General features: G+C 43.6%; 2 long non-coding RNA genes across 2 annotated transcripts in view; one reads left to right on the top strand and one right to left on the bottom strand.

The window, feature by feature from the left end:
- The window catches only part of LOC115655558, a 74,913-nt gene that overhangs the window by 13,512 nt on the left and 35,328 nt on the right, over nt 1–26,073 (bottom strand). The window lies entirely within an intron of this gene.
- LOC115655559 overlaps nt 1–26,073 on the top strand; it is a 37,685-nt gene that overhangs the window by 7,532 nt on the left and 4,080 nt on the right. Inside the window, exons 3-4 of the long non-coding RNA XR_004001413.1 lie at nt 14,866–14,917; nt 15,468–15,593. This is a non-coding gene — a long non-coding RNA (uncharacterized LOC115655559). The remainder of the gene's footprint in view (nt 1–14,865; nt 14,918–15,467; nt 15,594–26,073) is intronic.

Below are 26,073 nucleotides of genomic sequence, written 5' to 3'. Positions count from 1 at the left end.
TGGTTATACAGGCAAAAAAGTCCTTGTTGCAGTAGAGCCTCTTGCAGTCAGGGAACTGGTTTAAGGTATACTGACAAAGAACTCTTGCCAGTATGAGCTGGGCCTCCACTAAGGCAGTTTGCTGGTATAGCGCCACCTTTTCTAGGCATAGACAAGGTCTTATAGCAATATGCAGACAGGTCAAAACCGGAACTTCTGAATTTCAGGGTGAGAGGGGTCTTTTCTGAATACATGGATCTGAACTAGCCCTGTTAGGTTATGTCTACGCTGCACACCGTACAGTGGTGGAGATGTGCTGCTGCAGCCACGCCTTTGTAAAGTGTTCAGTGTAGCCGCTCTTTGTCGCCGGGAGAGAGCTCTCCCAGTGACAAAATAAAACCATCCCCAATGAGGAGGGGTAGATTTGTTGCCAAGAACACGTCTCCCGCTGACAAAACGCTGTCCACACTGGCGCTTTTTGTCATTAAAACTTTTGTCGTTTTTTTCACATCCCTGAGCGACAAAAGTTTTAACGACGAAAGTGCAGTGTAGACCAGCTTGCTTTGGCTTGGAGTTAGAAGATGCCTGTTTTAGATATGGGTGGAACTTCATAAAAAGCAACCACTCTGCAAAGATTCCGCCTAATGTTGGAAATCTTTGAGGACTGCCCTATTTTGAGCAAGATCTTAGGAGCCTGTGAGATTTCAGCACCATAAATCTCAAATCAGTTCCATGATTTGGCCTCAAACCTAGTTGGTATCTGGATCCAAACCATTCCCTCAGTCTGTCTCTACTGCACAGCAGCTGTTTTGCTGTGCTGTTTTCTCTATGGTTGGAAGAAAAGCCCCACAGCAACACAGTGGTAGATCCAAAACTAGAATCCACATTTACTTGCTCCCAGAGCTTGCTTTAGACACAAGGCCATCCTAACCCGCCAGTAAACAGACAACACATTGGAGAATTTATACATAACAACAGGTGCTTGCTTTCCCCTACGTACCGAGAGCTCTGTACAAAGGATCCTTTATAAGAGATCCTTGACTTATTCTCATTTTAAAGGAATAAAAGACACCAGACTGAGATGTAAACACACACAGAGAGATTTTAGGAGCAACTATTTTCCAGCATTTCATTTAATTGTCCAATTCACTGAGTTATAACTTTGGAATGACACATTTTTGAAAATTCCAAGATCATCATAAATTCCATTTTACTGAAATAAACAACGAAGTGCCAAAAGGGTGAAAATTATCACCGGCTGCGGGGTAGAGTAGGATGACAGGAGGGAGGCGTGAGACAGCTAGAATGTCTCCAACGTGCCACTTCTTCTCTATGCCGCTACTTGTCTTCTGCTTCAGAAATGCCGCTTGTTTATTAATACCCTAGTGAAAAATGAGCTCAGGTAATTCCAACTATGAGCACACACTCAATCCTGCTGGCACAAATGTTTCCCCTCCAGTTCCATAGCTCAGTCACACACAGGCTTACTCATATCTTGACCACACACATCACTACTACCCAGCAACATCAGTCTGTGGTTTGTTTGCTGTTGGATGTTCCATACTCCCACTCAGCTGGCTGTGCAATTACAGCACCCTTGGGTACATACCTCTGGTTCTTGAGCAGCAAAGATTTGGATTATTGTCGCAACACACATGTTTACCAGGATTCAAGCTACGTCACACTTCAGAGGTGTGGGGGGAGAAGGTGGTAGTTTGCCCGAACTCCAACCACCGAACAGAGTCTCCCCACACTCCCCAACTCTACCTACAGTCCCAAAATGGGATCTTTCTTCTAATATGGGAGTTCTCAGTAGTCTCCGGAGTTAGTACCCCACTGAGATGAAGGGGCAGGAGACTGCATGTCCCAGAGTTATTGTTTCAAGAAGGCAACACTGCATCATTTCTCATTTGTAAGGCTACACTCACAATGGTAAAGGCTAGAAAACGTAGGGCTTGTCTACATGCACTCTAGATAGGTGTGATTTCTAAAAGTGCACTAATGTCTTGTACATTAATTGGTCCATGTAGACCCTATTTGGCATGCACTAAAGGTTCCCTATTTCCAGGGCCGTTTGTCACTTCTGGGACCAACCCATCACTTCTGGGACTGACTGCTTTGGCCAATCACGCCAGCCCGTGGGGTCCGCCAAAGCATGAGGCCTGGAGTGGTCGCCCTGATTTGCCGTACAGTTTCAAAGAGCACTATGCTAAAGTGCACAAACATGGTCAACATCTAAATGACAGAAAATTCCAGAGACTCTGATGGGGCAATCAGAGCAGAGCTGGGTCTGGTTCAGGACGATCTCTTAGTCCAGAGATTTAGTCAAATAGCTTTCTTCTCTGGAACCATGCACATCTGATCCCTTACTCAGTAGTCCTCAGCTGGTGTTTTGGGAACCCACAGTGCTGGGGGAAGCAGATCCAAGCATATAGCTACAAGTGACAGAAGGAGGAATTTTGTGCCGTTGCAGAACACAGTGGGAAAAAGTATTTTCATATCCAAAATGACAATGTTAGGCACACTGTGTCTAACAAACCAGCTACATTCAGCAGGATGGTACGTTTAGTGCTGCCAAGTTTACCAGTGGGAACATCCTGACATTTAACTAAATTTACAAGAAGAGCTCAGAAAAAAGAGTTATAAAAAAGATACAGCTCCCCCTACTTACCTTGCTGACACTATTTTACCATGAGGGTGTCTTAAATGAACTGTTCCTGCCATTGTACTCATAGTAAAACCAGTGCATTACAATGAAAAATTCAGTCCCATCTTGGTGTGACTCTCATGGCAAAACAACTTTAATAGTAAATGGGCCTGTGGGGAGAAACATGGAGGTTTTAAATGAGATGGGCCACGCTCAGAACTCTAGACAGGACTATCCCCAAACATTGGTGGAAAAGGGACGGCAGTTGAAATCTGGATCTGAGATTCAATTTTTGCATTGTGGCCTCACCTCTACTTGAACCATTCACTTTCCTTTCAATTTTCACAAAAGTTCAGCATCTCAAACAGTTCTTTAAGATCTGCCGTCAGCGATTTGTTACTAACTGGCCACTTGTAACAAATCACTTTGCTTAAAATCATTTGAACTATATGCTATTGTCGTTTGAATGCTCTTTAACTAGCAATAAGGGATTCTGTCTCTGGGATTTTGTGTTTTGTTTAGGATTTCAGGACACACTGTATTAGCGATTATTAGTTACAGCAATAAAAAGGTATTTTGTTTTGGGAAAGAGTTATATATATATCTGTGTCCTTTATTGTTTCCTTAACGACCCTGGAAACGTTTACCTCAGGAAGAACACACTTAGGGCTGGTCCAGACTGGGGGGGGAAATCGATCTTAGATATGCAACTTCAGCTACGTGAATAACGTAGCTGAAGTCGAATATCTAAGATCGGATTACTCACCCGTCCAGACGGCGCGGGATCGATGTTCGCGGCTCTCCGTGTCGATTCCGGAACTCTGTTGGGGTTGATGGAGTTCCGGAATCGATATAAGCGCGCTCGGGGATCGATATATCCTGTCTAGATTAGACACGATATATCGATCCCCGAGCAATCGATTTTAACCCGCCGATACAGCGGGTAGTCTGGATGTACCCTAAGTGGGCAATCATAAGATTATAGCAGCATCCCAAAACCCATTTTTCAGGGTAACAGATCTACACTTTCTTTCCTCTTGCTCTTGCTCCTAACGTATTTAAAGAACCTCTTGTTATTGCCTTTTATGTCACTTGCTAGGTGTAACTCATTTTTTGCCTTAGCCTTTCTGATTTTGTCCCTACATGTTTGTGCTGTTTTTTTGTATTCATCCATAGAAATTTTGTAGGATTCCTTTTTGATTTTTAAGTAATCAAAGAGCTCATATTGGCCTCTAACGATTCTTCCAATCTTGCCTTCGCCTGGGGATAGTTTGCAGTTGTGCCTTTAATATTGTCTCCTTGAGAAACTGCCAGCTCTCTTGAATTACTTTTTTCCTTAGATTTGCTTCCCATGGGACCTTATCTATCAGTTCTCTGAGTTTATTAAAGTCTGCTTTTTTAAAGTTCCTTGTCCTTATCATGCTGCTCCCACTCCTTCCTTTCCTTAGAAATCATGAAATCCTCATTTCATGATCACTGTCACTCAAACTGCCTTCCACCTTCAGATTTGCTACCAATTCCTCCCTGTTAATCAGAATCCAGTCTAAAATGGCTGTCCCCCTAGTTAATTCCTCCACTTTCTGGAACAAAACTCCTGCCCGAACTGACAAACCAAAAAAAAAGCCGCTCGGACTCCCACCCGAACTGATGAAGCAAAAAAAAAAAAAAGCGCTCCTCCTGCGGTGCACCCCCAAGGATCCTCTTGTGCCCCCCTGGGGTGTGTGCACCCCACTTTGGAGACCACTGTCCTAGAGGACATGCTGGGTGTCCCTGAAGATGTTTATTGTGAGCTCTTTGATCTTAGTTGAAGGTGCAGTGATGTTGAAGCTTTAGCAAAGATGTCCTTTAACCAAAATGTCATTAGTTGTTGAAGTTAACAAAACCAAAGGCCCAGATCCTCCCCTGAGGCCATGTGACAAGCATGTTGGAAGTGACTTTAAGTCACATTGAGACCAAATGCAGACAAGTCTTTGCCCCATCCACTCCCTCTACCCTATGAGCACAGAGGGGGCAGGGCAGGAGTCAGTGCATCTGCTCTAAGTCACCCGAGAATCCACTAGGGAATCTTCAAGGTACTGGTTAAGACAGGTTTAGGGCAGCTTTACTCTGCAGGAGTGTCATAAAGCAGATAAAGCAGGGCCCGGGATGTGGCTCCTAATTTACAGAATGCTCTGGGATGCCTCAGGTGTGAAAGGCAGTTTATAAATGCAACATACATTTTTAATATTATCAATATTACCTACCTATCAGCTTGATCTGTGTTAGTTTGGAGAGCAGTGTGTAAGTGTCTCCAGACATTCAAAAAGAGTGAATAATTTATTTATTTTAAACACACACACATACACACACACACACACAGAGTTTCATTCTGTAATTCATTTCTCTCTCAGGCTATCTTGGCAACAAGCATTGCCACTGGAGATGTCTGAAAAACTGGGCAACAAAAGGCAAAACTACTTATTTTTATTTCATTTCACCACACACTCAAACCTGAGCTCTTGAGGCTGGAAAAAAAATCACCATATTTGATTAATTTTTGTTTTAAATACAAAAATCTCCTCACACTTCTTTCCTCAAAGAAAATTAAGCTGTTCCTGAACAATCTGGGTCCCATTGGATGAGTAAGGTGGCTTTGAAATTAAAGTTCTATTTTGGGAGACGTTTGGAATTTCAAAACAGCTGTTTAATTTTTCCAGAAAAGGAGCACTTGAGGGGATACAAAATCACCTAAAATGATACAGCAAACAATAATCATGCAAGAGTCATGGAGCAAAACATTCATCAGTTTGTTACCTCTGTTGCCATGTTTCCAAAACCAAGATTTCAGTCCTACAAACTGCTTCTACTGGGTATACCTCTGCATTTGAATCTATGCAGCTTTGTTTGTGTTCAACAGCCTGTATGTTTGGAACAGCTTCCAGAATTGAGGCCGGATTTTTAAAGATTTAGCTAGCAATAGGAGTTAGGCTTGAGCTTTTGAAAATCCCACCAGGCGCCTATCTGCACCTTTAGGCCTGTATATACTTTCAAACCCTGTCCCTAAGAGTGATTCTGAGCTCATTTACTCTAGTGAGGAGGAACTTGCTTGAAGGCAACAGAGTTGAGAGTTTGGCTGGTTTAAGTGAGATTTTCCCAGATACTGGGTATGGCTACATTTGAAATTTCAAAGTGCTGCCGCGGCAGCGCTTTGAAGTGTGAGTGTAGTCGGAGCGCCAGTGCTGGGAGAGAGCTCTCCCAGCGCTGCACATAAACCACATCCCTTACGGGTGTAGCTTGCAGCGCTGGGAGCCACGCTCCCAGCACTGCGGCACTGATTACACTGAGGCTTTGCAGCGCTGTATCTTGCAGCGCTCAGGGGTGTGTTTTTTCACACCCCTGAGCGCGAAAGTTGCAGTGCTGTAAAGTGTCAGTGTAGCCATGGCCTCAGGTACATAAAGCCTGTGTGACTCCACAGGGTCAACGTGGTTACACGGGATTGATTCCAGTTGTAACAGAGAAGACAGTTTACTCTTTTGCCCCTGTTATAATGTATCTTTCTTAGGTGGATGGAGTGGATCCGAACAGTTAATACTGTACTTAAACAGCAACTGCTAGAATCACCCCCCCCACCTCCTTGTATGGACTCCTTCCATCGATAGTCTGGCTATATTCACTTTGGCTGAGGTTCAGGGGCTTTTCTGGGAAAATGCAAAAGCATCCACAAAACCAGTATCAGATTTATTATTCACATAGTTTGCCTTTATTTTTATTTATTGAAGACTTTAAATAAAACCAAGTCATCAATCCAGAGCGCTACTCAGCTTCCCCAGTCTCTCATGGAAAATGGAAATAACCAGCTGTGCCAGTAAAACGCTAACCAGGTGGCATCCTTCAGGCAAACTTAATATCAAGTCTACAGTGTAATTATTATGGGATTTATTGTATTTCTCTTACACTGGCTTTTCGCTGTGGATTCTTGAAGAGACACTCTCCAATTCTTTCTTCTTTGCATTTCTTTTATCCCCTCCCACCCCTGTGTTTTGTGCAATATATTCTAGCTTGAATATAACATTTTTTGTACTGCTGTTTTCTCCCTCTCCTCTGTTACTTATGGAAGCCCAGCCAGTGGGCCTTCCCTTAAAGAGTTGGCCAACAAGGGTGAAAATCATCCTCGTGCAGAGGCCCAAAACAAGGTCTATGCATGTATTCTGAGAATTTTAATGGGATGTAAGTGATGCCTAAGCTTTGTCCTAAGCCTCTGCACAAGGTATAAGTTCACAAGCTGAGCCCATTTTGTGATGAATAATTCCCAAACCAATCCTGATGGCTGAGAACTTGTTCATAGTTCATACGCATTTGCTGAATAGGTTGGACAAATAATTTTCAACCAATGCATTGTTCATCAAGTGCTGAATTTGATAAGACGGCATTCATTTTACATACTGTACAACTAGTCACCTAACTAGTATAATATTGTTTCACTTCTTTGGCTGAATCTTCTTGAACATGAGGATAATGAATGACTAGTGAAGTTCTGTAATGAATTCTCAAATAGCTAGTTGTTTTGTGCTCACATGTGTGAAACATTTAGGATTTGTAAACAGCGAGACAGATACTTGTATAAATCACAGTTTCATTGAAGTCTGTGGCGTGATACTGACTTATACCAGCTGGGAATGTCACTTTTTCAAAAAAATGACTGATGGGAATGAGTATACAAGGTGTTTTACAGTGATTCCAGCTATTTGTGTAGCAGAACTTTGAATCCCTCCATTGGCTTCCCCTCTGATAGGGTATCAAATTTAAGCTTCATAACCTGCCCCTCCCTATTTATCCTCCTGTGTCAAACTTCATGTCCCCTCTGCTCCATAAATGCTCCCAACCTACTCTACCTGTTAATCAAATTCTCTCACACTGACCTCCATGCCTTCTTCCATATGGCCACCTCTGCTTGGTACACCCTCCTTGCATTTATTTGCAAGGCCCATACCCAATCCACATTTAATTCCCTCTTAGAAACCCACTTCTATTGTATGGTCTCTATAGTGAGTCTTGTTGATTTGTATCAAAATTGCCTGCCTATTGTTATTCCTCTTCCTCTGACCTCTGTACTTCGATTGTGAGGTTCTTGGAGCAGAGATGGTTCTTCTGAAGTGTTTGGAAAGCACCTAGCGAGTGCTGCTGCTAATTTTACAAACATAGCCCTGCCCACAATATTTCTCCAACCAGAGTAAAGCATATTCATAAGTATTTGTAGGACTGGAGTCAAACAGAGTGTAATAAAAAGACTGGACACATTTGTACCATTATGTTTTGCTGCATATTCAAAAACATTTTAAAAAGTCTTGGTACTTTTTATCAGTCTATTAATCAAATTGTCATTGATGGCATCCAGTGAAACTTCTGGAAGTCAGTTATGTACTGTTGGAATCTTTTCTGATTACCAGTGCCTTGTGATACACAAAATTGCTCAAGAAAAAAAGAATAGGCAGTGTAATGGGGGCTTGCTCCTTTACAGGCTAGATGGACTGCCGCCTGTTAGTAAGCAGGCACACCTGAGCAGGGAAAAGGTGATTTCCCTATAAGGCCAGCAGGAAGCTGTAGAGGAGGGAGATGCTCAGGGAGATCAGAGACTCCTGGATCTTGGTTGGGACAGACTAGAAGCAGGAAAGGCTGGGAGGAGCCCTAATAAGAGGGTGAATGCATGGACTAGAGAAGACTTTATTTTGAACTGTTTTTGGTGAAATGATAGAAGACTCCATAGGAGAAATAAAAGACCCCAGCCGGGTAGGAGTGAGAGTGGCCTGCCACAGGAGGGAAGAGCTACTGCAAATAGACTGGGGGGGGAAACAGAAGCCCCAGAACTGAGTTTTTTCTCCTGTTTGATGTCAGTACATTAGTTCCTAGATGAAGAGCAGGCCACTCATTGACATGCAGACAGCTGTTTGTGAAAAGAATAATCTTCCAGCAGGAAACCAAGCAGAACTAGTGGAGAATTTTCATTCTCTTCCAGACCTGAATGACCATGTGTTGTCTCTTTCCCCGCCCACTATTTTTGTGGTTTTACATCATTCCACAGTATATTTATGTCAACGTTACTTCAACTCCAACATGACATGTTTATTTGAAGTCTAATAAAAATAATGAATCAGAACTAATGTTGTACTTTAAACTGTATTATTTATTATGTTAGGGTAAAATTTATCTGCATCCAGACAGACAGTGTTAGGTGTATGCAACAGGTTAGTGAGACCTGAGTCCTATTTGAAGGCTTACAGGATGCGTAGCCCTTGTGCTTGCCCTATGGCCAGAGATTAGTTTAATCCTTAAAGTGCAAGAATGCTCCCATTTTTCCAATAGAAATCATAGAATATCAGTGCTAGAAGGGACTTCAGGAGGTCATCTAGTCCAACACCCTGCTCAAAGCAGGACCAATTGCCAGGCAGATTTGTGCTCCAGATCCCTAAATGGCCCCCTCAAGGACTGAGCTCACAAAGGTGGGTTTAGCAGGCCAATGCTCAAACCACTGAGCTATCCCTCCCCCAGATGCGTTTCCCCTACATGTTTTCATGATGGATTTAAGAATATGTGCACATGCTTCCCTGAAACAAGGCCAATGTGAATTCCTTCATGTACACTGACTTTCCATTAGTGGTTTCTGATACCTCTCAAACCAAACCACGTAAATGGGATTAATGGAAAGGACAAACATAAAGGGGATATTTTATTCAATGAGTTGCGTTAAGATAGTGGGTCTCGAGCTGTAGGCTGGGAGTCATCAATGATCCCTGGTGCCTTTCTTCTGGTCTGTGGAATAAAATATTTTGAATCCAGATGTACAAGAAAGTGTGCCTAGGCCACAATCCTAGTTTCACTGTTAAGAAGAAAAGAGGAAAATTAGGAACACAATTCCAAAGAATGGGAAGGGAATTAAGGAAACAAAACAAGACATGAAGAGATTGAAGCCAGCACTGGATAGATTGTTGATTTTGAAATAGTCCAATTGTTTATACATGTTAAGGCATATTACAAATTTTGTTTTGAGACAGAAAACAATACATTCAGAGTTACATAAGAATTGATTTAGTACTTATTTTGCTTTTAATATTTTACATTTAGTTTTGTGTTTAAGGCCTGGTCTACACTGGGGGGGTGGAATCGATCTAAGATACACAACTTCAGCTAGGAGAATAGTGTATCTGAAGTCGATGTATCTTAGATCAAATTAAAATTATTTACTTTGCATCCTCGTGGTGTGCTGCGGCTCCCCCGTCGACTTTGCTTGCGCCTCTCACTGAGCTGGAGTTCAGCTGTCGACGGGAGAGCGATCGGGGATCGACTTATCGTGTCTACATTACACACGATAAATTGATCCCCGATAGATTGATCGCTACCCGCTGGATCGGCGGGTAGTGTAGACGTACCCTACAGCAGAGGCACAATCCTGCAGCCCTACTCATGCAAACACTTCTTACTCAGAAAGTCCTATTGACTTCTGTGGGACCATTTCTAGGAGTACAGACCACTCACATGAATATGGTTTGCATGATCAGGCTCTTGGTCTTGTCCCATAATCTCCTTCTCTGCTCAGCACAGTTTTAATATGGCTGATACTTCTTGTGGTGTTGCTGCTTGAGGTGTGTCTACAACCAGCCTGCCAGTGGCAAATGTTGGAGACTATCTCTCTTTCTCTATCTGTATTCGTCGTTGGTACCAAAGCACATCATGAAATCAGAGATGAGACTCAACCTCTGGGAACAACAAATCACACACAAGATAAACTAGTAATCCTAAATGAGAAACAGTATTGACAGCTGGTGAATATCTATTATAAGTGAACAAACTGGCATAGAGTGCAAGTGGGTTATTATTTCTTAAGCATATATTAGTTCATTTTAACATATGTCTTGGTATGATAAGATGCACTGGCATGCAACAGTGTCACTTGACTTGCCCCACTGAACCCCAGTTAACCTCGAGACACAGAATCAGATATATAGTTTGTGGATATCCAGATAAAGCAAGAAAATTAACAAAAAAACCCAAAATACTACTTTGATGGAGTGTTTGCAGATACACAAAATGCCTAATGAACCACAGCTTGCTCACGAATGGAGGTCAGATTCAAACCATGGCTGATTTCAAGTGCATCTGAGATGAACCTTTCACACAGTTCTAATGAGAAGTTTGATGTCAAAAGAAGAAAAAAAAATAGCAATAAAGACAGGAACGACATTATTGTCCCTCATGGTTCTCTAGAATAGAAGTTTTTTACATTACCCTCGGAGTTCAGATATTGCAAAACTGCTTCTGTTCCTCCACTCCTTTTTAAAAAAAATAACTAAAGCCAGCAAGATGGCCAGCAAAGTCAAGAGCATTTCCCATCACTTAGCTTAATATTCTTATTATAATCATTGGGGAACTGGCAAGCAGGTCCCTAATTGTCACCTATGGTGCTTGGATATCATAGTGATGGGTGCACTAGAAATACACAGAGACATAGAACAGAATGGGCTCTAGTCATGTAAATGTTAGAAGCAGCTATTTTGCGCTCTGCTACCGAGTGTAGCCTGCAAGAAAACATGGATTCTTGCTGCCAATTTGTACTGCAGTTTCTAAAACCAGGAAGAGTGAAGTAGGTTGCTGGTAATTCTCACTGGCACAAATTCCTCACATCCCAACTGCTTGTGACCAACAGAAGTCCCTTAGGACGAACATAGAAGAAAGTACAAATATTTTTCATGGGCATTAATGAGCCCTCTGGAGCTGGGATCTTGTTCTGCCAACTACAGAGATAGCAGTCAATGGCATCTCAGATGCTGACTGAGAATCCAAGCTTCCTCTGTGTCTGGAGTTGTTCCAATCCAGGTAATTTATTGGGGTCTCTATCTACTTTTTAAAAAAACTGAAAACAAATTGATAGGGAATCCAACTAGAAAATGTAAATATCTAAAGTGGGATAAACATATACCCCAGAATATTCTCATTGGAGAATAATGTAGCTATGTCTTTCCATTAGCATTCATATTTACATGGTTAGGACCTGTTCTCTTCTCTCTTTATTCCAAGACAAAACTACAATAAAATGGGAGTTAAATTTGAGGGTACATACCCATAATTTAAGATTAAAACTTTACAGGTATATTATATTTATCCCCAAAATACACATTATAAACCAATAAATTGTTACTTAACACAAAATTTGAGAGAAATCCAAGCATGTTAAGGTATGGAAGAGCAGTTAAGGCAAACTTTGCCTCACAGAGATGCCCTGCAATAACAATACAATTATGATTGATACATACTAGTGTTTGTGGTCTCAGCTTATATTAAACCAATTTTATAGACACATTAGCTATCAATTGTTACAAACATCAAGGAGCTAATTCTGTTTCCCACTCTGGTCTCTATATGCTGTTTTATGTCTGTCACTTGCATTTCAAGGGTGACACCAGCACATTTCCTCTGTCACCCACTCATTCTTCAAGACACTCAGTACTCACATTTGGAGATTGAAATGGTCACATGCTATGGGTCCTATCCCAACAGAACTGGGGGGATAAAGGGAGAAGAGATAACTTTGGGGAGAGATTTGGACAGAGAAGTGAAGGGGAGGGTGATACAAAAACAATTAAGATATAAAAAGAAAGGTAAAGACAATGGAAAGGTCATATTAGAGAGAGTTTTCTGGCAGGAAACGTAGAACAGGAAAAAATAAAGGAAATAAGTGGGGAAAAATAAGGGATGTGGTTTAAAAAAAAAGTGCAAGAGATATCCTGGCCCCACTGAAGTCAATAGGGGTGTAGTCAAAAAGTTGTAGAAAGTTTGTTTTACCTAAGATTTTTAATTTGTAAATTAAGTGATTTAACAGGGTTTTTGCTATTTCAAGGACAAAATAACAATCTGAGAATATCTCCAGAATGCCTCTCCCTGCCCCCTGAGAGTTGCACATCTCACACACATCTTGTTTTGGAAAGCGTGACAGGTATTTTGAATAATTTTAGTTTGAATCTGTAACTTCCCAGTCCTTCCTCTACTTCCTATGCTGAGGATGAGGCTTGGAAACACCTGCTAGTGACACATGAATCACAACAGTGTCCCAGTGGAGGCCACTCTGGGCCACTGCACTAAGTAAAGGCATTTATTACCAACTATCTATTACTACGTGTAGTACATATGAAGGTATGTGATGCTGAATAGATTTTATTGCCAAGAGATTGCAGTGATTACATTAGCCGGAGTGGTGGAACCACGAGTGAGATAAATATATCCCTCATGAAGAGGCAATACACATTTGTTAATAAGCCCAACCTACCAATTAATTTGTTTGCACCATGGATTTGTCTTCTCCTGTTACACTTCTTTTGCTTTTCTGAATCGCCTTCTGCTTGCCCCAACCCCACAACACACACACACTGAAGGGTGTTGGTTACTATGGAAACAAAGATGTCACTGCTCTGGGCAGAACTTTGACATCCACAACGGCAGAAGGAGTGCAATTTATGCAACCATTTTGTAACTGATATCATGATTTGAGATGGGGATGGGGTGATTATGCTGTCCAGGCATGTGCTCCACTCACACTGCGAACTGCTGGGCCACATTCTGCACTGATTCACACCCATGCAACTCCATTGGCTTCACTGGGTAGCACAGGGCATAAGTCATTGCAGAATTATGCCCATCGTGTTCTGTTCTAGTATAGCTGAAAATTTTCTTTGACAACTAAATACGCTTCCTTGTTTATAGCCAGCTTTTAACAGACTCAGCTGCATTATGAAGCTTTGCAAAGAGATTACTTTGTCCAGGACTGAGCATATACGCTCTGAGCATGAACAATTCAGCATGATGAGCTGCATGTTGCACAGAGCTGTACAGTGTTCCTGCCTTTAAGGTGTCTACTTTGATTTGTGCTGTATGTTTTCTAGTCTGCAATATCTTTTAAAATTTTTGTTGGCTCTTTCGGATTAGTCTCTAAAACTTTCCTGTGTGGACTTGGGAGAATTTTCAATCCATTCTGCATTCTGTATACAAAACTGTGAACTAAGAGAGTCCATTTAAAATAGTTCTTGAGTGTGCATGTCTTGCAATTACTCTCTCATTCTTGCCCTAAACTACTAATTAGTATTTGAATTATTACGGTCATACTAAGAGACTTCAACTGAGATCAGAGCTTGTTGTTTTACGTGAGTGATCATTGTTCTAATCAATACAAAATTATCCACATTTAATCCACAATCCTGCAAGCAGCCTCATGCAAATGGACCCCTGGGCACATCCCGTCTCTCTGCAGAGTCCTGTGAGTCCTTGTCAATAAAAGGGGCTGCTTACAGGATTAGGACCTTTTACTGGAATTTGAGTGAGTTATGTAAGCCATGTTGACTGTCTTCTTTAATGGAGCTTGTCTCAGCAGTTCTGGTGGTCTCTCCTCTCTAGATAAGCTGGCCCTGTGTGGTTGTATGCTTCTAGCCACAGCTTGTTTACAAGTTAAATTAATTCAGTTGCATGCTGTGTTCTATCTTCTGGCGTAGCACAGATTTATGGCACTTTCCTCCGGCTTTGACAAACTTTGCTTCTCCCTTCCCTGGCTTTACAAACATGCAGGATTCACTCTGATATGTATACTATAAGGTCCAACATAAAGACGACTTAGGGCATGATCCTGCATCAGCTAAAGTCAATGGCAAAATTCCTGTTGACTTTGCTGAGTGCAGGAGTGGGCATTTAATTTGATTGCGCTGGGCTGAAAACCTAACTTAGAGATACCATTGGGGATTGTGCTCGAGTAATGACCCCAGAATTTGGCCTTCATGTGTCTTCTGTGCCATCAATTTTTATTCAGTCCATACTCTCGCAAAACTTTAATTTGCAATGAGTCCTGCATTTGTGTTGATCATTATTTTATTATAGTTCTGGAGACATGAGCCTTCTTCTTACAGACAAATTTGACATTTGTCAGACAAACTTCTCTCTTATCCCGTAAGTCAAAACTGTGCCTCATTTCAGATAATTTGAAGAACATTTTATTTATTTGTAAGAATGTATAAAAGACAAACAAACAAATAAAGGAGAAGACTTCTTAGCAGGTCAGTATTTGAAAACATAACAACCCTATTCCTAATGTGCACATTTCACAAAAACTGTCAGATTGTGTGCTAATTTCACGAATACATATTTAACAATCCACAATGTGTCTGTATCTTCTTTGTACTTGCCTAGGTCACCTAACTAGTGAATTCCTGATTCTTTCATCCTTACAGAAAACCACGGATTCTTGCTCACTACCAACACTGTACGAATGGTGATACAAAGGTATACGCAATAGCCAGGGGGTTAATGGGGAAAGTTAGAGCAAAGTTGCTCAGACTGACACATTTGTTTTGTTCTACAAAACTGGCTTAGGGGGAAGTTTTGGGATTTTGCAAGTTCAATTGGGGAAGTTTGTGAGATATTTAGAAACTCTGTACATTTCCATAGCAAATTCTCGCTTCAACCCTTGTAAACTTGGCTGAATCATCAAATGTGCATCTGAATCATTGTGCAACCTGCACTGCTTCATGATCAGTAGGAAAACTACAGTGCAGCTGAGAACAATTCTGTCTAACTCAGCAAGATGCCATTTGTTTTTATGCACCATTATTCGACACCGAAATTTAAAAAATAATTTTGCAAGAAGCTAGTAAGAAAAAGATAGCTGAGGTTTACAAGGAGGAAATAACTTGCTTGGGGGTTGGGTGTCCAGATAGAAAGAGATATTTGCACAGTAATGGAGCGGAAATGAGAAGTCAGTTGCATGAGTGAAGTTAAAGAAGTAAATAAAAAACAGTTCTGTGCATCATGAGGCTTTTTCTTCCCTTTTCAGTAAGGAGACAATAGGCTCATCCACTCTGTGAATAGAAACAGTATCATGTGTCCTGGGAGTCCAAACAAAGCTAACCAATGCAGCTGGAAGGAGGAGGAGGATTTAAGAGGAAGACTTGTTTGATGGGTAAGGCTCTGGACTGGCCTTGAAGAGGCTGGTATATAATGCCTGGCTCGGCCACTGACTTTTGTTCAACATCTTTGTTGACCTTTGTTCCACATCTTCATTAATGATCTGGATGATGGGATGGATTGCACCCTCAGCAAGTTTGTGGATGACACTAAACTTAGGGGAGAGGTAGATATGCTGGAGGGTAGGGATAGGGTCCAGAGTGACCCAGACAAGTTGAAGGATTGGGCTAAAAGAAATCTGATGAGGTTCAACAAGGACAAGTGCCGAGTCCTGCACTTATGACGAAAAAATCCCATGCACTGCTACAGGCTGGGGCTGAGCAGCAGTTCTGCAGAAAAGGACCTGGGGATTACAGTGGATGAGAAGCTGGGTATGAGTCAACAGTGTGCCCTTGTTGCCAAGAAGGTTAATGGCACATTGGGCTGCATTAGTAGGAGCATTGCCAGTAGATTGAGGGAAGTGATTATTTGGTATTGGTGAGGCCACATCTGGAGTACTGTGTCCAGTTTTGGGCCTCCCACTACAGAAAGGATGTGGACAAATTGGAGACAGTCCAGCAGAGGTCAACAAAAATTATTAAGGGGCTGGGGCACATGACTTCTGAGGACATGCTGAGGGAACTGGGCTTGTTTAGTCTGCAGAAGAGAAGAATGAGGCGGGATTTGATAGCAGCCTTCAACTACCTGAGGGTGGGTTCCAAAGAGGATGGAGCTAGGCTGTTCTCAGTGGTGGCAGATGACAGAACAAGGAGCAATTGTCTCAAGTTGCAGTGGGGGAGGTCTAGGCTGGATATTAGGAAACACTATTTCACTACAAGGGTGGTGAAGCACTGGAATGGGTTACCTAGGGAGGTGGTGGAATCTCCATCCTTAGAGGTTTTTAAGGCCCGGCTTGACAAAGCCCTGGCTGGGATGATTTAGTTGGGGCTGGTCCTGCTTAGAGCATGGGGTTGGACTAGATGACCTCCTGAGGTCCCTTCCAACCCTAATCTTCCATGATTCTCTGTGAACTTTGGCAAGTTGCTTAACCACTTCATTGTAAAATGTGGATAGTAATCTTTCCCTAACTCACAGGGAAGTTGTGAGGATAGATTCACTGTGGGTTGGGAGACCATATAAATAGAAGATTAGCTTGAATATTGAATACCAGCGATGAACTGCTCACAAATGATCTACAGACCAAGAATTATTGGGCAAATTCCTTTCTCTACATAATTCTGAATAATGAATAAATTTGAGGAAGTTGCTAGCTGCCTCTCGGAACTTAATGAATAAGAAAAGAGGCAAAATTCATTGAGTAACATATACATATTTGCTAGTGGTAAATTCTCGCCTCAGATCTGCATGACAGCTTATGGGTTTGATCCTGTTACTCCCTGCTGTTACTCACCTGAGTAAAAGGCTTTCAGGTTGGGCCCATCAATTCTCAAATTATGCTTTGTTGACCTGCATTGAACTCTTGATAGACAAGAAGAGAATATTACTCCAAAAAGACATCTTATATTTCTTAATTTAAATAAAAAGGTTCAAAAACTTAATGCTGATGCTATTAACAAACATATGCTTTTTGGCATCTTTATTTTTACAGATCGCTATGCTAGAGATCTTTGATACTTCTTGAAAAAAAATGGGCATGTTAGAAGCAGAATTAGGGGCCCAGTTCTAGATTACTTTATACTGATTAATTCAGTGGTGTTGTACCAGTGTATGTGTGAGCAGAATGAGGCTTAATGCTGAGTACTCAGAACCAGGGCATGCAAGGCTGCATCCAGTGTTCTACCTAGTAGAATCAAGCAACTGCAAAAGAAGAAGAGTTCAGAGGTTATTTTTATGGGTTCTTTAGTGTGGATGGTAAATGCCTTAAAGGTCTGATCAACTTTCCCTGGATTCTTGAAGTGGCTGCAGTGAAATCTACCTATTTGTTTAATTTTGGAAACCCTGAGGCCTAGGAATCTGTGTGTCATCCCAGCTCTCCAGCTAGTCTGCAGAGACTCTGGCCTGGCTACTAAGCGACCTTTGATAAGGTTAATGTTTTAGAAAAGCAAACCATGTGGGTATGACTCTTTCCCCCCATCATTGCCTTTTGTAGCATACTATGATATATTTTGTGCGTGTATGAGTTGTCCTTGACTTGGAAATAGCAATAACAATGCCATAGAGATTTTTGGTCTTCATTCTTCTTCATCTGGTCATTTTTTATAGTTGTTGCTGGATTGCTACAGGTTATTCATCTACCAATTAAATTGCTTTTGGTAATTCAGGTAATTTGTACAACCTTCACCTTTGTTGTCACTGCAGTAAAACACCTGGAGTCAGATCACAGCCGTGTGAGTCAATGTAGCTTCATTGACTCTGGTGGAGTTACACCAACTTACAGCAGCCGAGAATCTAGACCATAATGTCAATAGGAATGCAGGGGAGTAATTGGGAGCAAAGATTGGGTTACTTTGTGATGGGGAGTGGATTAAATTTATCTTGTAGTGCACCTAGCACACAAGACTAGCCTGTTTAGTCTGGCCAAACGCTAGCGGTGAATTGGATATAGATGGATGAAGCAGGAAGATTGGTAGCATTCTCGTCTGGACCAAAAAACATGCAGTCTATGATCAGTGAAATCTACTTTAGTAGGAGAAACTGGAGACACCAGAGAAGTCAGTGAATTGAGACAGCCAAATGACCATCCTTTTATCTTCGGGGAATTTGAACTCTCTAAAGCTTGGGCATAAGATTAAAATGATTTTTAGCAGGGTGGGTTTCAGTTATTTGGTTGTGTGGTTTGTTATTTTTTTCTTCTTTGTCGTCTGTGTACAACCTAAGAAAAATTCCCAGATTGGAGTCCATGTAAGTATCAGCTGTCTAAATCTGTAGATAAATAGCATTAAGGCAGATCAGTACTTTCAAGAAACACTGAATGCTGGTATTTTGGGGTCTGATCCTACCAACATTTTTTAACTTGAGCTGTGCCATTGTCTGCAGTGAGTCTGCTCATTGTAGGAAGCACTAAGATTAGTATGATATGTTAACAATAGCGGACCCTGTGTTTGTAAAGTTTTGGGGGATCCTTCAATATAAAAGGCTCTGTTCTATGTAAATTTACAATGGTATCATTACCATACATACTTAATCTTACAAACATTGTGTGTTTGGGCTTCCAAAGTGCCCCACGCTGGCCTAATTGTGCCCCCATTAAAGTCAGTGTGAGCAAAATAAGCCAATACTGTGCCTGTGAAAATCTCATATGTCAAGCATGAATGGCTCCTAAGCACAGAACAGCTGCATGTCTGTTAAATTCCTTTTGGGGTTGCAGATTAGGGGTCAATATATGTGAGCAGACAGGGCCATATCCCTGCCTCCTCCTCTCCTCTCCCTGTCCCCTTTGTGGCATCACATGCTCTCGGGGAGAAAGGAGTTGTCAGGGGCTGCAAATCTACCTGCCCCTTGCACAGACAGAGCAAATGGGAAAGAAGCTTCTTACTTCCCTCCTCCCTGCAGTGTGCAACCACATATAGACCAGGAAGAATCTAGACTGGTCTATATGTCTATATGGTCTAGCCACCGGGAAGCGGTTTGAAACCATTTCTCTGACTTTAATGAGATGGGAGAAACCAAAGGTGTCTCATGGGTAAGGGCAAAGTAGTAACAGACTCCACAATTCTCTGGTTTCAGACACACACGATGCAATTTTACTCAGCAAATTGCCACAACACAAGTCATCTCTTGCAGCAGCAGCACACAAACATGTTTTGCATCCTCTGTGAACAGGGCAGAAGTCCACATAATAAAGAAATGATTGGTGAGGAATCCCCATGACAGGACAGTACTGGCTTTAATGCTAGTAGGATCATCCAGCTCAGCACATCTTGCAGTGCTGTAAACAGAAATTGCCTCTGGATATTTAGAACAAGGTGCACTATTTAGTTATGGAATGGTGCTAATCTCTCGATAGTGAAGGTCAAAGTAAGCTATTATAAGCCCTGTTTACAACACACATACATCCCAGCAGAACAAAATCCGTTGACATGCTCCATGTGTGGTGCAAGGCCAGAGCAGGAGTTTGAGGCAAACTTGACAAGGCAATTCTGAGCTACGGGAGTTCAGAGCTAGAGCGTGCCTTTAAACTCAGCCCTGAACAAGAATGGTATGCAGGCAGCATCACCCCAGGAGTAACCCCACCAGGCAGTGGGCCTCTGACACACCTGTCTGAGGGCTTGTCTACATCAGAAAGTTGCAGCGCTGGTGAGGGAGTTACAGCGCTGCAACTTTGAAGGTGTACACATCTGCAGGGCATCACCAGCGCTGCAACTCCCTGTTTGCAGCGCTGGCCATACTCCCGTTTTGTCTCGGGTGTAGAGGATCCAGCGCTGGTGATCCAGCGCTGGTAATCCAATGTAGACACTTACCAGCGCTTTTCTTGACCTCCGTGGAAGGAGGAAGCCTCTGGTAATCAAGCTGGTCTCCTTCCCCGGCTTGCTCTCTCGTTCCCGGAACCCCGAGCAAGCAGGTCTCCTTCCCTGCGGTTTGCTGGGTGGCTCCGGGAACGCGAGAGCAAACCGCGGCGAAGCTGGTCTCCTTTCCCGATTTGCTCTCTCGTTCCCGGAACCCCGAGCAAGCAGGTCTCCTTCCCTGCGGTTTGCAGGGTGGCTCCGGGAACGCCAGAGCAAACCGCGGCGAAGCTGGTCTCCTTCCCCGGTTTGCTCTCGCGTTCCCGGAACCCCCCTTGAAGCCGCCCAACAGCGCTGCAGTGTGGCCACATCTAACACCACTTGCAGCGCTGGTTGCTGTAAGTGTGGCCACTCTGCAGCGCTGGCCCTATACAGCTGTACTAATACAGCTGTAACAACCAGCGCTGCAAAATTTTAGATGTAGACATGGCCTGAGGGAGAGTTCTCTCCCTGCTTCCCTCTTGCAGGGGGCAATAATTTGCTCCTGGGCTATTCCAACAGCAATTACACCACCTCGCCCGCACCCTATGCTGACCTCACCCCAAAATATTTTAAACACAAACATTGTGGCATTACAATGCCACTTAAGGCCATCGCATTGCTCACTCAGTATGTTTCATCCTTTTCCCCTAGCCTTTGTCTGGGTGACAGGGCTGAGCTAGTCACTGGTGCAGCCTAGAGGTCAGGTCACTGGGCCCAACCTCTCCCCAGTGTCCCTTGGAGGACATCACGCCAACACTGTGATATGTCCCCCTTCCAGTAGGTAGCAATTCAACTCTCCAGCCAGGTCACCAGTCAAGTCCACCTCCATTATGGGGTAACCATGTCCAACAAAATGTATGGAATCCAACATCCCAACAACAGAAAAAGGTCTTCAGCCCACCTCCAGGCCTCTGGGGGTTACGCACCCTTGTCTCAGGGCTTACATTGTCGCTATTCTCCCTTATCTCTGGGACGAGGGGTTTGTTCCCCCTTCACAAGAGTGTGCTTGGTAGGCGAGCCCAGGCCTTGCCCCTTCACAGGGCTACAGCCCAGGGCCCTACGAAAGGCAGCAAACACCAAAGCAAACATCCCAGAGTGCTTTGAGGCTGCCTCCCTGAGCCACTTCCTACCACTTTATTCCATGGCATGGTCAAAAGCCTCACAGATGATCCAAGTTAGAGTGAAGGGTTACCTAGTGCTAGAGAGAGTCAGTCCTTCCTCTAGGGCTTGGGGAGGCTGCTACACGCAGCCCTCTCCCCTGCAGCAAGAATGCCTACTGCAGCCTTACTCAGGCAGTCCCCAAACAAGCCTCTCCTACCTACTCCCGGGCTCTGTGTCTCTTTCTAGCTATTCCTCCAGCTGGAGCAGGCTCCTCAGGTGGGCCCGGAACTGTTCCTTAACCCCTTCTGTCCCAGTGTAGGGTTAAGACACCCCAACACAGTCAGTTTTGTCTCTCTAGAGTGTAAGCTTTAAGGGGCAAGGCTTGTCTCTTGACCCATGTCTGCCCAGTGCCTAACACAGTGGGGCCCCGATCTTGCCTGGGACATCCAGGCACCCCGTAATATAAATAATTATTAATAAGCCTCGATTTAATGTTACAGAGGGCAATTTATTATATGTCATTAAACTTGAAATTTGATTTCCAGGACAGGGCGACTTTGGGGAGATGGTTGATGCAGCTCAGATGCTCTTTCTTTGATATAACTTTTTTGTGTTCCTAGGGGTATGGGGTTATCTGTTGGCTTTGCTGACAAGTTTATTAGTAGCTGAGTCTAACACCCATTTCATTTTTACTGCATACATGGGACCTGTTTCTCCAGTTGGTAAGATAAGATTTATGCCAGTGTAACTCTATGCCTTCTTTAGGCCCTGCCTGGGTGAGATTGTTACACAGAATGCTGGCTCTGTTGGCACCAGAAAGCTCCTCCATACTTGAGGAACTCACAAATGGCCCAGAGCTGGCAGCTTTCTGGGCACTTCATGGAAAGGGGCTGGAGAACAATTGCGAATCAGACTTAATATCTTTGTATTGTTTAGATGAACTGAGATTGGTTTGTCAATATCAGCAGATAAATATTACCTTTGACTGGAATTCACAACGCTTACGCCCAGCTCTGGAACTCGGCAATGCACATGTAAGCAGAGATGCTACACTGGGATGCCTGAATATCCCCCTGGATGTTGCTGAAAGTGTCTCCATGCCAACCATGAGTAGACTGATGCAAAGGCAGCAACAGGCATGGGAAGGTGCTACAAGAACCATGTTTATGCACATACATTGGTTCCAGTACCCTATGCAGAGGATCTGGCTGTATCGCTTGTCCCCAGGAATAGTTGTATTCCCAGCTCACCCACACTTCTCCCACGCAGAGCCTGATCATTCGGGCTGTCTGTAGGAGGAATATATTTCACCCTTTATGAGTGCACGTTAATCAGAAATGAATTCCAGAACAGAAGGCTCACTAACACCTTATGTTGGTTCAGAGATAACCAATCTACTGTGGAAGCATAGAGAAATCACAGTGAAGAATTATAAGAATCTTATTATGAAGCCATATCCATCAAGAGACAGACGGGCTTGTGGCCAACTCATCGGGCTAGGATTCAGAAGATCTGGGCTCTATTTCTGATTGTTTCACAGATTCCCTGTGCAAACTAGGTTAAATAACTTAACTTCTCTAAGCCTCAGTTTCCCCAAATATAACATAAGGGCAATGGAACAAATGCCCCTGCTGTTACTCCCCTGAAGTCAGTTACACCCTGGCAAAATGTGATCACCTGGATATGTCTACACTGCAGAAATAAACCAAAACAACTGTGGCAGTAAGTCTTAGAGCCCAGGTCATTTGACTCAGGCTCAGGGGGCTCGGGCTGCAGAGCTAAAGCAGGGGAGACATTTGGGCTTTGGCTGGAGCCAAGGCTCTGAGACTAACTCCCTCACAGCTGATCCAGGCCAGCTGGGGCTGTGCCATGGATCTTTTATTGCAGTGCAGACATACCCTTAGAGTCAGAAAGTTTTAGGCTAGTAGGGACCACCAGATCATCTAGACCAATGGTCCCCAAATTTTTGAGGGTCACGCCTCCCCTTACCCATCTGTGCCCCTCTCCAGGTCCACCAAGAGCCAGGGCTGGGAGTGGGGTGTGGCTCCCAGGGGTGTGGGAGAGAGACAGGGATGGGGTAAGTAGGCTCAGATTGGAGGTGGATCTGGGGCCAGAAGCGGGGCTAGGGACAGAACCGCAGCCAGGGGCAGAAGCAGAGCTGGGAGCTGGAGCCATGGCTGGGAGCGGGGCCAGAGCAGAGCTGGGGGTGGGCCAGGGCAGGGTGGCATTACTTCCTCGCCCCCCTTGGGGATGGCCCATGCCCACCACAGCCCCCTGAATGTTCCTTCATGCCCCCTAAAGGGGGCGCACCCCACAGTTCTAGTCTGCTCTAGTCTGACCTTTTGTATGACTTAATGCTTCTTTCCTGCTCCCATTAACATTTATAAAGTACTTTTAACTCTCTGAATGGAAGGCAGTATATGTAAGTGCAAAGTGTTACTGTGTGGAGTTCTGCAGTCTATGGGGAGGTTGGACAGCAATTAGATGAGGTAGACAAGATGTGCTTTGGTTTACTTTAATTCACTGTTCTTGTTACATTAAAAAAAATCCATAAAATTGTTTTGAATGTATGTTCTGCCAATCTCAGGCTAGAAACATTTCTAGGAAAATTGTAGAGATGCTTTGTTCTTTAAGCTTGGAGAGTGCTGCTTGGCTGATGACATAGTGTCAATATGTTTTCATTATGAATTTGAATGTGACCTCTCCAGATGCAGAGGTATAAATAGCCTTCATAGTTACTGCGGTTTATCTTGACCTTGTTGCCCATCTACATGTTTACTCTGCTGACATATTGCAGCCTCATTGCTCAACCACTGAACACTTACAATTATAGAATTATAGGACTGGAAGGGACCTAGAGATGTCATCTTATCCAGGCCCCTGCACTCATGGAAGGACTAAGTATTATCAGGACTAAGTATTATCCCTGAAAGGTGTTTGTCTAACTTGCTCTTAAAAATCTCCAATGATGGAGATTCCACAACCTCCCTAGTCAATTTATTCCAGAGCTTAACTACCCTGAGAGGAAGTTTATTCTAATGTCCAATCTAAATCACCCTTGCTGCAATTAAAGTGCATTGCTTCTTGTCCTATCTTTAGAGGTTAAGGAGAATAATTTTTTCTCCCTTCTCCTTGTAACAGCCTTTTATGTACCTGAAAACTATTATCATGTCCCTCCTCAGTCTTCCCTTTTCCACACTAAACAAACCCAGTGTTTTCAATCTTCCTTCATAGGTCATACTTTCTAGACCTTTAATCATTTTTGTTGCTCTTCTCTGGACTTTCTCCAATTTGTCTACATCTTTCCTGAAATGTGGTGCCCAGACTGGGCACAATACTCCAGACTAACACTGTTCAGTCTGCTGGGTCATGCAACATTTGTCTGTGGGATTTGGTAAAGGTAAAGTTATGCTTAGCAAAATCAGTGCAGATTGCTATCAAGATTGCAAACTGACTTCAAATGTGACTTGATATATATCAGAGGCATGTTTTCTTTTCTGGGGGTAGTAACTTACAATGATTTCTACTGATGCCTAAAGGAGGATGAGACCAACAGGAAAAATGAAACCCCTTTAGAGGAGTTAGATATATTTTTAGAATCACGTGTCTGCCACTGACAATATTTTAGACAAAATATCCCTATAATACAGACTTTGAACTGTGTTCAACATTCGGAAAGAGATTATTTTTATATTTATTATTTTAGCTCTATAAATGGAGGACCAAAGCTGGAACAATTTGTAGATGTCATTAAAGTCTGGAATTTTAGGGTTTTTTTATAATGCAACCAGCACTGATATATTGCCTAGCCATCAATCTCCATGCCCATGTTAAGAAGTGTAAAGTAAGGTGATTTCAATGGGCTCTGGATCAGATCTTTTATCTCTTACTATTGCTCATGCCTCTGGAGTCAAATTTTCAATGTGCCAAAAACGGTACAGCTATTTTTACATTAAAAATTCTGCCTTTGCATGCATATTATGAAGAAAACTGAAAGAAAGCACCAGGGAAGGAGAATTGAGTTGTGGTAATGATGAAGGGATTATGAGGAAAGACACATGAGGTTCTATTCTATGCTCTGCTACTGATGGCTGGGTGACATTGGGTAAGTCACTTAGCCTCTCTGTGCCTCAGTTTCTCAAACAGTAAAAGAAAAGATAATCCTTACCTCCCTTTATAGCTTGCCTTGCAATATCAGGCAAAAGGCACTATTTAAGTGCAAAAGTAACTTGGTAACATTCTAGAGCAGAGGTGGGCAAACTATTTGGCCCGCGGGACTGTCTTGCTTGGCCCCCGAGTTCCTGGCATGGGAGGCTTGCTCCCAGCCCCTCCCCTGCTTTCCTCCCTCTCCTGCAGCCTCAGTTTGCTCGTTCACTCGCTTCTCCACCAGCGCAATGCTCTGGGCGGCAGGGCTGTGAGCTCCTGGGGCAGTGCAGCTGCAGAGCCTGGCCTGACCCAGTCTCTGTGCTGCGTGGTGGTGGCAGCGGCACGGCATGGCTCCAGCTGGGCGCTGTGACTGTAGCGCCGCTGCTCACCGGAGCTCCAAGCATCGCGGTAAGGGGGCAGGGAGCAGGTGGGGTTGGATAGAGGGCAGGGGAGTTCGGGGTGGTGGCATAGATGGCAGGGGTGTGGATGGGGGTTGGGTTGGTCAGGGCAGGAACAGAGGGGGAATAGGGGGATGAATGGGAGCAGGGGTCCTGGGGGGGCAGTCAGGCAGGAGAGGGGGGCTGAGTGGAGTGGCAGGAGGCAGACAGGGGCAGGGGTTCTGGAGACAGTCAGGGGACAGGAAGCAGGGGGGAATGGATGGGGCAGGGGTCCCAGAGGGGCTGTTAGGGAACAGGGAGAGTTGGATGGAGCAGGAGTCCTGGGGGGTAAGATAAGAGGTGGGGGCCAGGCCATGACCCTCTCCCCTAACCGGCCCTCCATACTATTTACAAAACTCGATGAGGC

Source organism: Gopherus evgoodei, chromosome 7 (assembly GCF_007399415.2).
Source record: "Gopherus evgoodei ecotype Sinaloan lineage chromosome 7, rGopEvg1_v1.p, whole genome shotgun sequence".
NCBI classification, from domain to species: Eukaryota; Metazoa; Chordata; order Testudines; family Testudinidae; genus Gopherus; species Gopherus evgoodei.
The sequence above is the reverse complement of the archived record's forward strand: the minus strand, read 5'-3'. Positions and strand labels throughout refer to the sequence as shown.